General features: G+C 44.6%; 1 protein-coding gene across 11 annotated transcripts in view; it reads left to right on the top strand.

The window, feature by feature from the left end:
* The window catches only part of SHROOM3 (shroom family member 3), a 253,208-nt gene that overhangs the window by 173,819 nt on the left and 63,669 nt on the right, over positions 1–15,720 (top strand). Inside the window, exons 1-2 of one of the 11 annotated variants that reach the window (XM_046655969.1) lie at positions 7–148; positions 590–682. The exons of 9 other annotated variants lie outside the window; for them this stretch is intronic. The gene's annotated coding sequence lies outside the window, so the exon portion shown is untranslated. Of the gene's footprint in view, positions 1–6; positions 149–589; positions 683–15,720 lie in introns of those variants that run through there. One more of the 11 variants, XM_046655967.1, reaches the window with a different exon arrangement.

Genomic DNA, 15,720 nt, shown 5'->3' with positions numbered 1-15,720 from the left:
CTGTGGCCCGGACGCGGCGGCGCTGGGCGCGGCCGGGCGGCCCATTGTTGAGCGCGGCCGAGCCCGCCGGCGATGCCCCGCGCCGCCTCCTCGGAGCGGCGGCGAGGTTTGAACTTGGCGTCGGCCTGGAGCCCCGCGAGCGGCGATGGTGAGTGCGGGGCTCGGCTCCGCTTCCCCTGGCCGGCGCCGGGGCGGGAAGGCGCGCTACTTTCTTTGAAGGAGGGGAGGCGGCTGCCCCGCCGTCTGCTTTCTAAAGGGGGTCTGTTTCGGTCGCTGCGGCGACTCTTGAAAACCCTCTCTGTGAGGGTGGGTCCCAGGGCTGGCTTTCACTGCCAGCAGCCGGCCTGATCGGGGGTAGGTGGCGCGCTCCGAGGGTCTCCTAACACTCATGGGCCTTGGCTTTTTTTATTAGGGAGGCAGAAACTGCCACTCGAAGAGGAAAAGAATTGCAGGTTATTGACAGCATGAAAACTTTTCAGAAGAAATCATCTGTGAAATATTTTAATTTTGATAAATTGCTTCCCACGAGGGCCCCTACTGAGTTTAGAACGAGTTGCCTTTCTTAATTTTACTGGATTTGTTTCTGTAGGAAAGGTCCCAGATGTGCTTTGAGGGGCACGCCTCCCTCCCTCCGCCCCGCCCCCCGCGCTTGTTCCAGATTTTAAGGCAGTTTTTTTAAAAGGTGTGTTCCACTGTTACGTAGCAAAAATTAAATCTTGAAAATGAAATTATGCCTGACACATGCTTTATTCTGAGTTGTCAGAGAGAGAAGAATGCTTTCCTAAGGGGTGGGGGACAACTTATAAAATTTCAATACATCCAGCATCCGGTGGGGGGTGGGGTATGTCCGTTCTTTCTCTCTCTAATGTATTTTGGCATTACTTTTTCTTTTAATGGTAGTGTTGTGGTGCCCTTCTGTGTACGGAGGCTGTTGAACCGGGAGTGAATGAGTGCCCACATACGTCTAATCTCCATGGAGAGATTGCTGTGAGGTAGCAAGGTGCAGGGGACATCTGAGCACGGAGGCTTCTAAAGATAGTTCTGTGCATTTTCGATTTCTAATTAGTTAATATTTAAAGGCTAGTTAAATTATCATTTCCAATTAAAAGGTTGTTGGTCAGGCATATGGCTAAATCTTTCCCCAAATAATTTCACCAAAAGTTGGTTTACATTTTAATTAATTGCGATGGTTATCTTTTAAGATATGTTTTTTCTGATTATAAAAGTATTACATGATCATTGCAGAAAAGGTAGAATATACAGAACCGAGAAAGAAGTAAACTGTTAACTCATAACAGTGACATTTATGTTGTTTGCTAATGCCTAGTTTTTTGTAGAAGCTTGGTCATTTGAAACTTTGCAGCTATGGACATTTTTTAAATTGTTCACAAACCTGGTGTAGAAACTAAAACTAGGAATTGAGAAGGAAATAAATTGGTACTTTAAAAAATGTTATAACCAACAATAACTTATTCACATGGTTCATGGTTCATGGAGCAGAATTTATTGTGGCAATTTCTCTTGAATCAACTTCCCCCATCTGCTCCTGACAAATGGTTTCTGTTTGTACAGCTTGTTTTGTAAATACATCTCTTTACCATTAAGGCAAAGTGCCCAAACACATACCCCTTTCCAGTGCATGTAGCTAGGCTCATAGGGTTAATATTTTTATTGGTTTTTACATCAGAACTTCCTCACCATACACTTGATAAAACCCTGGAGAAGGTTACCAAGGGATGTTGTAGAGAATTTACTTCCCTGGAGATTTTAAGAATAGGATAAACATCCATCTGCCTAGGATGGCTTCAGAGTAGCATTGTCTGAATAAAGGAAGACCAGGTCACCTCTCAGAACCCCAAATTGAGGAATTCTAAACATACTTCAGTCCTCAATAACCTAGGACCAAAGAAAATAAAGATTGCCCCCAAAGCACCTGAGTCCAGTGTGAGGCGGAGCCCTGTTTTATGCACAACAAAGATTCTCCTTTGGGAAGAAAGATTTGAAATTAGCGCTAGGATTTGCCAGTCCTTTTCTATTGATGGATAGAAAATCAACTAAGAAGTTATAGATAGAATACAGTGTAAGTTCTGTGATTTAAAGTAAATGAATGAATCGATTCGTGGGAATTAAAAGTTCTGCCTCAAAGGCGGGAGCGGGGTGTGTAATAAACCTCTGAGCTAAGGATAGTGAGCCTGAGAGCTTTCTTCACTGTGGACCCAAAGTTCCTTTCAGTATCCTGTCTTGTGTGTTAACTCTGGCTACATACTTATGTCACCATTTTCCTTTCTCCCCAAAATGTATTCTTGACTTTCCATTTTCCATGTAGAAACTTTGTAGCACTTTTATTAAAACCAAGTATTCCTGTGACTTCTACTGGCGGCTGTTCCCTTGGGCTCCAGCAGGGCTGCCCTTTTGCTGGTTTTTTTCAGGTCAGGATTTCATGGGTTGCTGCTTCCTCTGCCCTCCCGTTTGACAGAAGTATCCTGTAATTCTAACCACTGTGTGACCTCAATTGCAGTGACACCTTCCTCCCTTTCTATAGTGTCACTTGATCGGGAGCAGCCACCCCTCATTCTCCCTGCAGGATCTCTGGGAGGGGTTCACTTTCTAGGAAAGGTTATGTCAAAAAAAGAAGGAAAGTCAAGTCTCCTGGCTGGGCAGTTTTTCACTTTGCTTGGATGGGCAGGGCCTCCGCTTCACAGCATTCGTCTTGTCATATTTCTCCATGCATGCCACGCATGTTTTCTTATGCTATAGCAACGCCCGAAGAAGGGATAGGAGTATGAACAATGGTCATTCATTTGTTCAGCAAACATTTACCATGTGGGAGGCAGCCCGGGAACTGGAGATGGGTTCTTTGCCCTCAGGAAACTTGTCATATAGGAGGAGAAATCAAACACGTTAATAAGCTAGTGCCATTCAGAGGGAGCACAGGGGTTAAGACCTTAGGTTTATTGTAAGTTAAATATACACCCTATGACCCAATATTGCTTCGCCTAGTTATTTATCTATTTATCCAAGATAGATGAAAACAAATGTCCACAAAAAGACTTTTACTGAATGTTCGTGGCAACCTTATTCATAATTGCCAATAACTGGAAACAACCCTGTGTTCTTTGACAGGAAAATGGATAAACTCTGGTACATCCATACAACAGGATATTACTCAGCAATCAAAAGAGTGAACTCGGTGATATACGCAGCCACCCGGGTGAATCTCAAAAACATTATGTTAGACGGAAAGAAGCCAGACACAAAAGAATACATAAGCAATTCTATTTATGAAGTGCTAGAACGGGCTGAACTAATCTGTGGCAACAGAAGTTAGTGGTTGCCTCTGGGGGATTGACTGGAAGGAGATAAGAAGAGATTTTCTGGAGCATTAGAAATATTTTCTGTCCTGTTCTGAGTGATGGTTATGTGGGTATACACAATTATCAAATTCTATCAAACTGAACACGGAAGATGGATGCATTTTATTGTATGCAAAGCATTAGCTCAATTAGAAGAATAAGAAGTTGGTTTCTAGCGATAGACAAAGGTACACATCCCACCTCTGCCTCTAGGTGTGTATTTCCTCGGGCAAGTTATTAAATGCCTCCAAGCCTTGAAATGTTGGATGATAATAAAACATCTCCTTCATGGGGCTGTTGTGAGGATTGAGTTAGATAATGAAACTATGTAGCTTAGTAAGAATTCAATAAATGTCAGCTAATAATTCCATGCACTGTGTTAAATATAATAAGTGCTTTTGGTGTTGATAAAATTATTTGCAATTTCTGTGAAAGTCATCTCATTTATTTAAGGTTATCAAGGATCTTGTAACGTATTAACTGATAGCCTTAGCATTATATGTGTCTTCATTTTAATAGATTGTAGGGAATTTAAAGTTCTTGCCTATTTGATCAAAATACTACTGGGGCTTCGCTTTGCCCACAGAGGTAAACCCCAAAGAGAGGAAATACCCACTAGGCAAACCCCTCTTTTTCTGAAGACTGGTTTAATGATAGTAGTTAAACTGAACTTCCAGACTAGGCTCACAGCATCCTCTGGAAATCCAGGTGAAAGGTTTACATGTTACATCCTCTTTTCAAAGATGAGGTGGGAAAGAACCTCTTGATCTCTATCAAATTAATATTGTGCTTTTTTTAAAGGGGCAAATTATATAACTTGAATTTTCAGTAAAATACCTTGGACAGAGTGGTAAATATGATAGTAGTTTACTTAATCTTTTAAGTTTCAACTATTTAAGTTCAACAAAGTGTTTGGGTTAGACATTATATACTTTGCCAACTGCAACAGAGGCATTTTGTTGTTGGGTGGGTTTAATTCATTCAGCAAACATTCATCAAACATTTACTGAGACTGGATTAGTTTCTGGGAATTCAGTGATGAATAATAAAACATTTTACACTCAAGGTTCATAGATGCCTTGACCGGGCGTGTGAATGTGTATCCATTTCTCTTGGAATTTTTTGAGAGCAGAGGGCTCCGTTTTAGGCTAGTCTTCTGGGTTTTTGTTTTGTTTTGTTTTTAAAGCCTCCTGCTTATGGTGGAGGTTTAACATCCTGTTTCTTTTTCATTGGTTCTATTTTCTTAGACTTCAGAGTTTCTTGCTGAGGTTCTCTGTTGTTATTCCTGACTGAAAATAACAACAGTGACAACAGTGTGGTCTTCTGTAAACGCAGTTCAGCATAGGGAAAGGTCTTAGACTGGAGACACCACCTAGGTTTGAATCTGAGCTCTGCTTCCTACTAAGAATTTAGGGCAAGTTCTTAAATTCCTTATGCTTGAGTTTCTTCATCTGCAAAATGGTGATAATACTACCTTGAAAGAGGTATTCACACTTACCAGATTAAGGCTGTTATAAGGATTAAATGATGAAATACATGAAAAAGTAAAAGGCTGGCACCTGGTGGGTGTTAATTTCTACTATTTATCGGGTACTTGCCAAGAGTCAAGCGCTGTCTGAAACTCCTTGTATCCTTCTTTCTCTCTTATGAAGTGTAGGCACTGTCTACTTTATTAGTCAGCTTTAAAGGTGAGGAAACTTGGAGGAAATTAAATTGCTTGCTGAGGGCATAGGGGTGCCAGGATTAGAACCCCACAAGATCCTGCCTCTCAACTGATGAGGTTAGTAATAGATGTCAGTTACTTTTCCCTTTTAGGTAAAATTATTTTTAAGATTTAATTACTGCAGGGAGAAAGTAACACCAATAAGTGGCGCCAGTGCCCCCCTTATGGACTGCATGCAAGGGCCCGGTGGGGTTGCAGTAGAGGGGCTAAGTAACTTGTCAGGTTCTTTCTCGCCAGCCTTCAAAAGCCCTCCTGTCAGTGGCCCTCTCTGAATTGTCCTCCACCCCCTACCCCAGTGACTCCAATTAAGAAGTCGATTTGTGAACAAAAAATGTGGAGAACCAGGCCTCCTGTTAGGATGTGGCCTAGACTTCGTGAAGCCCTGTAGGGTTGACATAGATGCAGTATTATCTTGGTCTTTGCAGGGAAGGCAAGGTGAGAAATGTGCTCCAGAGCCCTGTCAAAGTAAGAGGAAAAGGAAACCACTGACCCCAGGTACTTTGTATTTTCCATTTCCATTGGCATTTCCTCAACTCCCAGGTTTTGGAGAGCCCTGAGCTGGAAGTTTAAGTAAAAATAAATTCCAGGTGGTAGGTTAAGAACCCCGTTGAGGGGCCAGCCTGGTGGCGCAGCGGTTAAGTTCCCACATTCTGCTTCTTGGGAGCCCGGGGTTCGCCGGTTCATATCCCGGGTGCGGACATGGCACCGCTTGGCAAAAGCCATGCTGTGGCAGTCATCCCACGTATAAAGTAGAGGAAGATGGGCATGGATGTTAGCTCAGGGCCAGGCTTCCTCAGCAAAAAGAGGAGGATTGGCAGTAGTTAGCTCAGGGCTACTCTTCCTCAATTTAAAAAAAAAAAAAAAAAGAGCCCTGTTGATTTAATGAAGACATAGGGAATCACATTGGCCAATTTACTGAAATAATTTGTAGATGCCTGAGGGGAAAATGTAGTTAAATAAATAGACAGACAATGATTTCCTATTTAGATATGAGCCTTTTCACTTAATACCATTCTTCCCTCACAAAGTCCTGTTTTTTTGTGCAAGATGCTCTATATTAACATTCTCCACATCCAAGCCTATCCTTTGCAGTGCAGCTAGACAGCTCAAATCTAAGGACCCTTTCCTCAACCACCCAGGTCGTGCCAGCTCTATTTACAGAAGCTCCCCAAGCATTCAGAGGAGGTACCGCTGGAGGCAGTGGGCTGGAGCCAGGGGGTTTGGGGAGGGGCCCCTTTGCAGAGGGTAGCTTACAGCACCATATCTGAAGGAATGTCACTGTGTACCGGTTCTGTCCACCCAAGTGAGCCACATTATCTCAGGGCAAAATTACTGGCAGATGAATCTGTTTTAGAACTCTGCTCTCTGAAGGGAGAGAAGAAATCTGGAGGAAGAAGCTACACAGGTCTTTCTTAGCTCTCTGGTTGTCCCTGACTCGTCGAGGCTGCTTTGCTGTATGCAAGCTTCACTTGTCTTTTAGTCTGACTCACAATAGACGGGCATGGCTAAAGTTAGGAGAATTGCAGGACTGTCACTTGAAGTCCCTCTCTGCTTCTTCACCATCGCCTCCAGCCTCTTTCCTTCAACGTTAAGCCCTTTGTGTCGGTTTCTATGGTTACCTCTTCACCACTAGCAGCTGGAATGCCTTAGTGAGAGGAGGCTGCCTCCCCTACTGAGCCAGGTCTGGCTGGGGCGGAGGCCACCGATCCACCACTGGATTCGTGACATGGGGTCACAGTCCAGTACCTTCTCTTTATCGTGAATTCTGTACCTTTCCCAGGCTTGATGTGTTGGGGTTATAATGAGAGAGGAGACGAGGGGCGATACACAGCTCACAGGATATTTCCTGCTCTAGGCTGGCCTGGCCTGCCTGCCCCATGACCTGCCAAACTCCTGCCTGATGCCGGCTCCTTCTGTGTGTTAGTGCCCAGCAGAGGGGGAAGGACCTGCTCTGCCCAGTCGGATAAAAATGATCACTCACTTCCCAACCTACTTTCCCTTCAGCTTTTCTTCCCAGTGTCATCGGTTTATGGAGTAGTCGACATTAACAAGGTCAAGCTCTGGTCTGGAAGGAATTGGTATCAAAGGCAGGTTTCATCCAGCCGGGGAGACCAGGCAGGCCCTGGAAGCTAGAGGAGAGCGTGGGGACTTGAGGTTCAGGAGGAGAACACGACCTCTATGAGTTTGTCTTGAAGCTGTCTCCTAAGATACTGTTTGGAGACCTAAATTCCTTCTTATCTGGGGTCGAATTGGCCCCAGAGTTGAAACAGGAATTGTAACTACCGTCCCCTGTGGTGAGAATAAGGAGAAGTAGTTACCAATAGAAACCACGAAAAATCCCACTCCTGAGGAAGACAGTGCTGGGAGAATTGTGCTCCTCCTGGGATAAGGCAGCGCTCTTTTCTAGAGCTCTTTCAGCCTGCAGACATCTAAGCCCTTAGGTGATGCGACTGTTGGATCCGAAGCTGGTTCTGGGCGCGCTTTGGGGCCCCATAATATGTTGGGTCCTGGCTTTACCACTTTCTTTGTGATCTTGAGCAACTTGTTTAAATTACCTGTCCTTCACTTTCTGTTTCTGTGAAAGGGAAGAACAATTCATAGGTTTGCTATGAGGATTAAATTTGTTATGTAAAAATAGTTTGTAAAGCCCAAAACAGCTGCCAATTTGTAATATTTTTAAATGATGTTTTGAGAGTGCCATGCTAAACTAAAGATAAGGATTCTGTAGTCCTACTTTTGTGTTACGTAATGGGTGAGTCCAGAATTCCCTGAGAGGAGTGAATAGTGTTGGGGTGAGCAGAGACCTACAGGATTAAAAAAAAAAACTCCAGATTGCATTACACTAACCCTATAGTAACCAAAAGAAAGGAAAAATGATGGGGATAAGTAGAAACTCAGCCCATGGAACCATAGATACAAACACCTGAAAAGGTATATTGTAAACTGCAATTACTTTTCTGTAAATTGGCTGCATTTTGGTACCTTGCCTTCCATTTAAACTGTGCTTCTAAAGAATATAAAGCAACAGCTGGGGAAAGCTTAGGAGTGAGAGTCCCGCTTTGGGTAATAGCAAAGGTTGGAAACATTTAGGTTTGAGATTTGGAGGCATTTAAATAGCATGGAATGTCTATTATCTACCCTAAAAAGCAGAACGAATCTTGGATATTGTGGACACAAATGCAGTTGGCACGAGCTTAAAAAAAGTGCATGTGAGTTTCTTTCTAAGACCCAATAATCCTCTTGGGCAAAGTAAGGATTAGGCCTCCCTCACAAACAAGGGGGTGAGTTCATTTTTGCTAAGATTCCTCAGCTGATGCCAAATTTAGCAAGGAACCTATTTTCTCCTGATGAATGACAATCTCCATTTACATTTTTAATGTCCACCCTTCTTCTCTAGGCAGGTCTAGGACAGGAGCACCTTATTTGCATGCAGATGGGAGAGAGAAACCCTGGCTCCCACAGATCACATTGCGACCCCAGGGACCTTCCAGAGCCACAGTCCCTCTACCTCTTCCTGCGGGCAGGAGGGGAGGGGTCTCTTGCCTCAGAGCCCAAAGTGGGAGGATTCCTGGGGCTCAAAAAAACTGGGCCCAAACTCGTTATTTTTTTTTGAGGAAGATTAGCCCTGAGCTACGTCTGCTGCCAATCCTCCTCTTTTTGCTGAGAAAGACTGGCCCTGAGCTAGCATCCATACCCATCTTCCTCTACTTTTTATATGTGGGACGCCTGCCATAGCATGGCTTGCCAAGCGATGCCATGTCCGCACACGGGATCCGAACCGGTGAACCTCAGGCCGCCAAAGCGGGAACGTGCGAACTGCGCCACTGGGCTGCCCCTCGTTATGTTTTTATTTTTATTTTTTTAATTTTTTTTTTTTAAGATTTTATTTTTTTCCTTTTTCTCCCCAAAGCCCCCCGGTACATAGTTGTATATTCTTCGTTGTGGGTCCTTCTAGTTGTGGCATGTGGGACGCTGCCTCAGTGTGGTTTGATGAGCAGTGCCATGTCCGCTCCCAGGATTCGAACCAACGAAACACTGGGCTGCCTGCAGCGGAGCGCACGAACTTAACCACTTGGCCACGGGGCTGACCCCTCGTTATGTTTTTAAAACAGCCATGCAGATACATTCACTGGCATGCCATCCCCGCTCAGTGCCTGAGGCTCCCTCGAGTGAGAGGAGGCATCTAGAATTCCTCAGGCTAATTCTGTCATTGTTGCTGCTTGAGCAACTGTTTCTTTCACACCAGTTGCTCTGTCCTCTGTGCTTGTCCTTCCTAAGGGGCCCAGGTAGTACCTCATGTTTCCTGTTCTTGTATGCAAAAACCCTCCACTCCGGAGTTAAATACTTATATCCTTCCCCAAATGCTTTGGACATTTGCAGTTTCCCTTTTTAAGGAATTAAAGAGCCCATGATTAGACCACCATCCCCTTACACCCCTTGGGCGGCTTCCCATATTCATCTCTCTCAGATGGACCACTTTGACTGAAGGGTAGTAATTCCTATTTTGTAGGTTATCATGTGTCAGGCTCATTGGGTCCCATAGCAATGCTACCAGACAGCTAATACTCTGTCCCGATTTTACAGATGAGGTCCTGAGGCTCAGAGAGAATAGTGACCAGGGACTGGCAGAGCTCAGATTGGAACCCAGGTCCGTCTGGCTCCAAATCCTGTGTGTCTTTCCAGGGGGACTAGAGGTCAGAAACTGTCTTTTATGCCACACAGATTCCAACCTGGAGCCTGCGTGTAGAGAGTGCTCATCACTTGTGGGTGGAGGTACTCAGCAGTTATGTTTTCTCACCTGGGATTTGTTATTTATGCTCTCTTTTCGTAGGCCTTTAAGGGTAAAAGGAATCCTAAAACTCCTGTACAATAACCTGGTGTGGGTCTCCTGGGTGCTGATCTAGTACTCTTTCCCTCTATAATAGTGTGTGCGTGTATGGACATTTTTGGTATCTGTTTAACCATCCAAATGTCTTTTTCCTAATGTTTTGTGGGAATAGGGGAGGATGTATTAACAAATTTATTTTGCTGTGTTACTTCCGCCATGTTGCTGTTGTCTCTCTCAAGCGCTCTCGCTCCCTCTCCCTCTCCCTTTCCTCTCACAAGTAGATCCTTTCCAACATGCTTTTCTAGAGGTCATTGCTGGTACTATACCACGCACTGTGGCCTGGGAGAGGTATGTCATAGGAATTGGGACTGGGATGTTTTCTCTTTGGCCCCAACCTTACCCTTCCATAAGCCTCCCATGATGCAGGATGTCAAGATCATTTCACATGCCCTTTGCTGTTTCATCTGATGGACTCGGCATTGGTTGCATTATATTCTGTGCACCCCTCCCCATCTGCCCTAGCAGACCAACAGCGCACTGATGTGGTCCAGGCAAAGCATCAGCAACAGAACTTCATTCTGGAAAGACAGTGATCCCTATCTAGACAAGATAAGGTAGACAACTACAGGGAGCCCACCAGAAAGCTGGCCTAATGTCCACCCATAGCATATTTTTATTAAGCAAATATTTATTGGACATCATCTCTTGGAAGAGTACCACACCTGGCCAAGGAAGGAAAGAGAAATTCAGTAAGATTGAGAGTATTGCGTAGTGGTTAGGAACACAGGCTTTGTGGTCAGCCAGATCTGGATTCACATTCTGGTTCTAGGAGAGCTTGAGCAATTTCCTCTGCTTCTCTGAGTTTCTTTCCTCATCTGTAAAGTAGGGATGTACCTGCCTTTGAGGATTGGTTGTGAAGATTACAATAAGCTGTGCAGGTAATAATTTAGCTTGTGGCCTGGCTCGGAACACTCCATAAGGTAATTAGAACTTCTGGGACTGCTGCTTTGATCCCTGCCCTCCATGAAGCATGTGAATGGAGGGAAACAAGCATATCTACAGACAGCGTGAGACAATGAATGGAAAGGAGAGGGAGGTGTGCTGAGTGTGGACCGCTCTTGTGGTCTCATGTACTTTCTCTCCCTAGCACTCATCATCATTTGTAATTATATATTTGTACGATTATTTTGCCTGTCTTGCCCATTAATTTGTAATTCCACAAAGGGAGGAATCGTGTCTATTTTGCCACCATTGCAGTCCCAGTGCCAAATCCATTGGGTGGTCCATGGTTGACTCTTAGCGATTGTCGATTGAGCAAATGATTGGGCTGGGGATAGAAGTGGGCTGTGAGTCTCAGCATGAAACATGTCATGTGTCATTTGGGCAGAGTGACCACTGTTAGGAAGTTCTGACTCAGGAGCAGAAATGCAGCCTGCATGGCAGGGCTAAGGGTGGGAGCTCTTCAAAATCTGGCATCATCATTTCTCTAGGTTTGGGGACATTTGGGCTAGGGCTGAAGAGGGGTCCCATCTGAATTTCGATAACTTTCTGCTTTCTTCTGAAGAAGCTTTCCCTTTAAAGGAGCTTTGCTATTAAATGTTTGTCATCTGTGTCGATGGATTTAGGATTGTAGAATTCAAAGGCAGCGTAAAATAAGAGAGAGTATAAAAGTTAGAGTTAAGGACCGTGGCTTCATGTGCCAGTCGTGTAGCTTACAAGACCTGAACTTGAGCAAGTAACTGTCTCTCTGTGAGGCTGTCTCTACATCTGTTAAATAGGGATAAATAATTAAGTAGGGATAAATAATACCTGGTCTACTTGTACTCTAGGATTATTATGAGGGCCAAATGGAATAATGTATGGAAGGTACCTTCAATCTATAATGGATGACATCAAAGTAAAGAATTATTATGGTTCGCTGTAGAGACTTGCAAGGTTCTTTGGAACACTAAAAAGGAAGAGAGCAGGTGGAGGCTGAATTTTCTCAGGAGGTGTTCATCTCCCTCTACTGATCCTGGTTTCCCAGAAATCCTGCTTCCTCCTGCAATGAGTATTTTCAGCAGTTGCTGGAGTTCCCAAAGTAACCCGCCACTAGCATGAAGTCTATCCACTGCCCAAATTTGCTCCCAGGATAGATATATCTGCTTCCATTCCCCAACAAAGATTTTCCTTTAAAAATATGGAGAAATTAGACTCTGAGACTCATTCTAGTTAGGGGGAAAAAAGGCTAATTTACTTTCTCTGATAATTAGAATGATAAATGTTAATTGTAAACAATTTGCAAGATGTAGAGAAAGAGAAGAAATATATCACCCATAATCTTATCCCTCAGTAGTGACATTCTGGTATATTTGCTGGTCTTTTGTTTTTATGCTTATATTTTTGTCTCACATGAGTGGCGAAAGGGTGATGTGGAAGAAATGACAGGCCTGCATGGCTTGGCATATGGCCGATGCCTGAGAGAAAAGTGTTTAAAGCCCAGTGATCCTCAGAGACATTGAATGAGGGGTGGAGTAGAGAGGACGTGGCCTTTGACCAGACCCCTCTCTACTTGTCTTATTTCATTTTGCTTTCTTTATCTATAAAATGAGGATCCTCACTGTCTCAAATGATAAGAATAACTGAATAAGTGTTTTTCTTCTATTTTTTATTTCTTTTCTTTATTTTATTTTTTAAAGATTTTACTTTTTTTCCCTCCAAAGCCCCCCGGTACATAGCTGTATATCCTTCGTTGTGGGTGCTTCTAGTTGTGGCATGTGGGACGCCGCCTCAGTGTGGTCTGATGAGCAGTGCCATGTCCGCTCCCAGGATTCGAACCAACAAAACACTGGGCCGCCTGCAGCGGAGCGTGCGAACTTAACCACTCGGCCATGGGGCCAGCCCCCTATTTTTTATTTTTTTGAGGAAGACTGGTCCTGAGCTAACATCTGTGCCCATCTTCTCTACTTTATATGTGGACGCCTGCCACGGCATGGCTTGATAAGCAGTGTGTAGATCCGCAGCCAGGATCCCAACCAGTGAACCCCCGGCTACCGAAGCAGAATCTGCGAACTTAACTGCTGTGCCACCAGGCCGGCCCTTGAATCAGTGTTTTTAAAGTACATATGTGGCAATACTGTGTGCTCAATAAATGTGAATTTCCGTTCTATTAGTAAGAAATTAACATTTATTGCCCGGTACTATTCTAGGTGCTTTATACATACTGATTCATTCAAGCCTCATAAGCACCCTTTGATTCAGGTGCTATTATTATCGTCCTTATTTTATAGAGGAGGAAACTGAGGCACAAGAGTTTAAGTGACCTGCCCAAGGTCAAATACCTACTAGGTAATAGAGCCCCAATAGGAACCCGAGCAGGTGGTTCCAGAGTCCACATTGTCCATATACGTTAGACAACCTGCCACTTATCAGGGGTGACTTAAGGTCAGGCTCTGAGTGTTTGTAGGTAGGTCCATACCCTCCAGTGTTGAAGACATCAGTTTAACCGTAAGCTCTTGCATGAGGGCCCTTCATTTTCTTCATGCACTTGCTTTGGGTCGGCTATGTCTCAGGGCTCATTGGGTAAAGAGATTGAAGTCAAAAATAAATCTGTAGCAGATTAAATATTTGTTAGGTAGGTTAAAAGATTTGCCTAGTCATTTGGCTTTTTCCCATACCCACCCTTTTCCAGTCTTTGTGCGAGGCTGGCGTAGAGGTCATTGGCTAAGATCTGGAGATAGCTGAGCATGTGGTTTCAAAAGAATCATAAATATGCTAAATGCCAGTGCTATAAATTGTACACGTGGATCCATTTGGGTGGTTTCAGGGAAATCAACTGAGAAACAGCAGCAGCAAGAGCAGGAGGTATAAATGGACACATCTGAGACATACGAATCACATCTACACACGGCTGAAGAGTTACGTGTGGCCCTTCTGTAATAACCAAGCTGCCAGACCAGGGTGGGGGAGCCGCGAGGCAGAGAGGTGTTTAAGTATGAGTAAGTGGCATACCTGTGATGGAAAGCACCAGATAGGATACAGGCCTGAAGGAATGCAGAGTGAGCTTCCTAGATGGTAAGTAATGATTAAAAAAGCATAAAAGGAGTGACTCGGAAGGTGATGTCTAAATATATAGCTATGAACAAATAGGAACAAGGGGCCTTTAAAGAAAGGGCGATCGATCCACTGAGAATGTCTGTGAAACCTTTGATCAGTGTTCAGTCATCAGAAAGTGAAGAACAGCTACGTGGAGCTAAGAACAGAAATCTGTACCCAAGGGCAGTTCTTAAAAGTCTCCCTCCAGACACTGAAGAAGCTGAGAATCCAGGCCTTCTCCACCTCCAGGAGACTGAAGGGGAACTTGCTGGGGAGCCTCTGGCGATGGCACTAGAGACCTGCTAACAGGATTGGAGATGATAATAAGGCCAGCATCGTGCCTGAAGGACACGGAGCAGGATAAAAAGTCAAAAGAAACACAGGAAACCAAGAATGCCACTTTTCATAAGGCGAATTATGAAAACGAGTGCACACATGCAGCCAGCATAACTCCAGAGGAATTTCTTCAAAGGGTTCTGAGGACACTTAGCCCTGTGTAAATGCACTTCCGTCTGCTTAATCTCAAAAAGCATTCTGGCTGCTTCGAAACAGAAGGCAGCAAAACTGCACTGAGCTGTGCCAACTGTTTGTCAAAGGGCTGGGCCATGATCCCTCGGCACCAGTCCTCTCTCCTCTGTGGAAGCCAGCTGCTGATGACAGGGACAAAAGTTAGCACTGAATTCCTTTTCCACAAAGAAATTGACTCACGACCTAATATAGAAAGTGACTAAAAGAAGAGAGATCCCACCTTCCCCAAAATATGTACTACACACAGTTTGATGCCTTTGAGTTCAAGGGTCTCGAGCTCCATTTTGGATGCATCACACAGTTACGCCTTTTACAGTCCCGTATGACTTATTCTCTAAGCCTGTATTATGTGCCTAGCATGAGCCACTCACTGTGCTAGGCCCTGGGTCTGTAGTGGTTTAAAAACACAAACCTGAAAAAAAGCCAGCCATGGGCCCTGACCTCGCTGAGCTTACTGTCTGGCAGAGGAAGCAGACCACGTGCCAATAAATGATCACATGCAGCCATAAGTGCAGTGAAGGAAAAGACCGGGTGCCAGGAAAGAGACTATTTGTGGGAGGTGAGGCGGTCTCAGAGGAGGCGATGTTCTACCTGGGACCAGAAGGCTGAGGAGGAGCCAGCCAAGGGAAGAACTGGGAGGAAGACTGTTCCAAGTGGAGGGGACAGCATGTGTGAAAGTGAAGAGCTTGGTGGGCTTGGGGAGCTCAAGGCGGGCCAGTGAGGTGAGGGCGGAGTGAGAGAGGCGATGTTTAAGGGTGGGCAGGAGCCAGGTCACTGGAGGCCTCACGGGCCAAATGAAGGAGCTTAGATTTTAGCCAAAGTGCAGGGGGAGGCTACACAACGGTTTTATTAGAGGATGACATGATCCACTCACATTTGTTAAAGGTTGTGCTAGCTGCTGGATAGACATTGGGTTGAAGGGGACAGGAATGAAATTGGCCAATGGAGAAGCTAACCCTAACCCCAACCCTAATCCTCCTGGACAAAACACAGCAAAAAGGAAGAAATTGCTGATTCTAACAGATGAGTCAAGCACTTCCCTAAGGTTGTAACGGTCCATGCCAAGGAGATAGGGTTCCTTCTGCCACCACCCCCAGCTCCCACAAAGGACAAAGGATAACTATTTAAACTCAACAGAAACCAGGAATTACAGGGATCTGGAGAGACCATTTTAATAAGCCTGGCCCAGCTCCTTAATGGCTCTCACTCCAGTC

Source organism: Equus quagga, chromosome 3 (assembly GCF_021613505.1).
Source record: "Equus quagga isolate Etosha38 chromosome 3, UCLA_HA_Equagga_1.0, whole genome shotgun sequence".
NCBI lineage: Eukaryota > Metazoa > Chordata > Mammalia > Perissodactyla > Equidae > Equus > Equus quagga.
The sequence above is the reverse complement of the archived record's forward strand: the minus strand, read 5'-3'. Positions and strand labels throughout refer to the sequence as shown.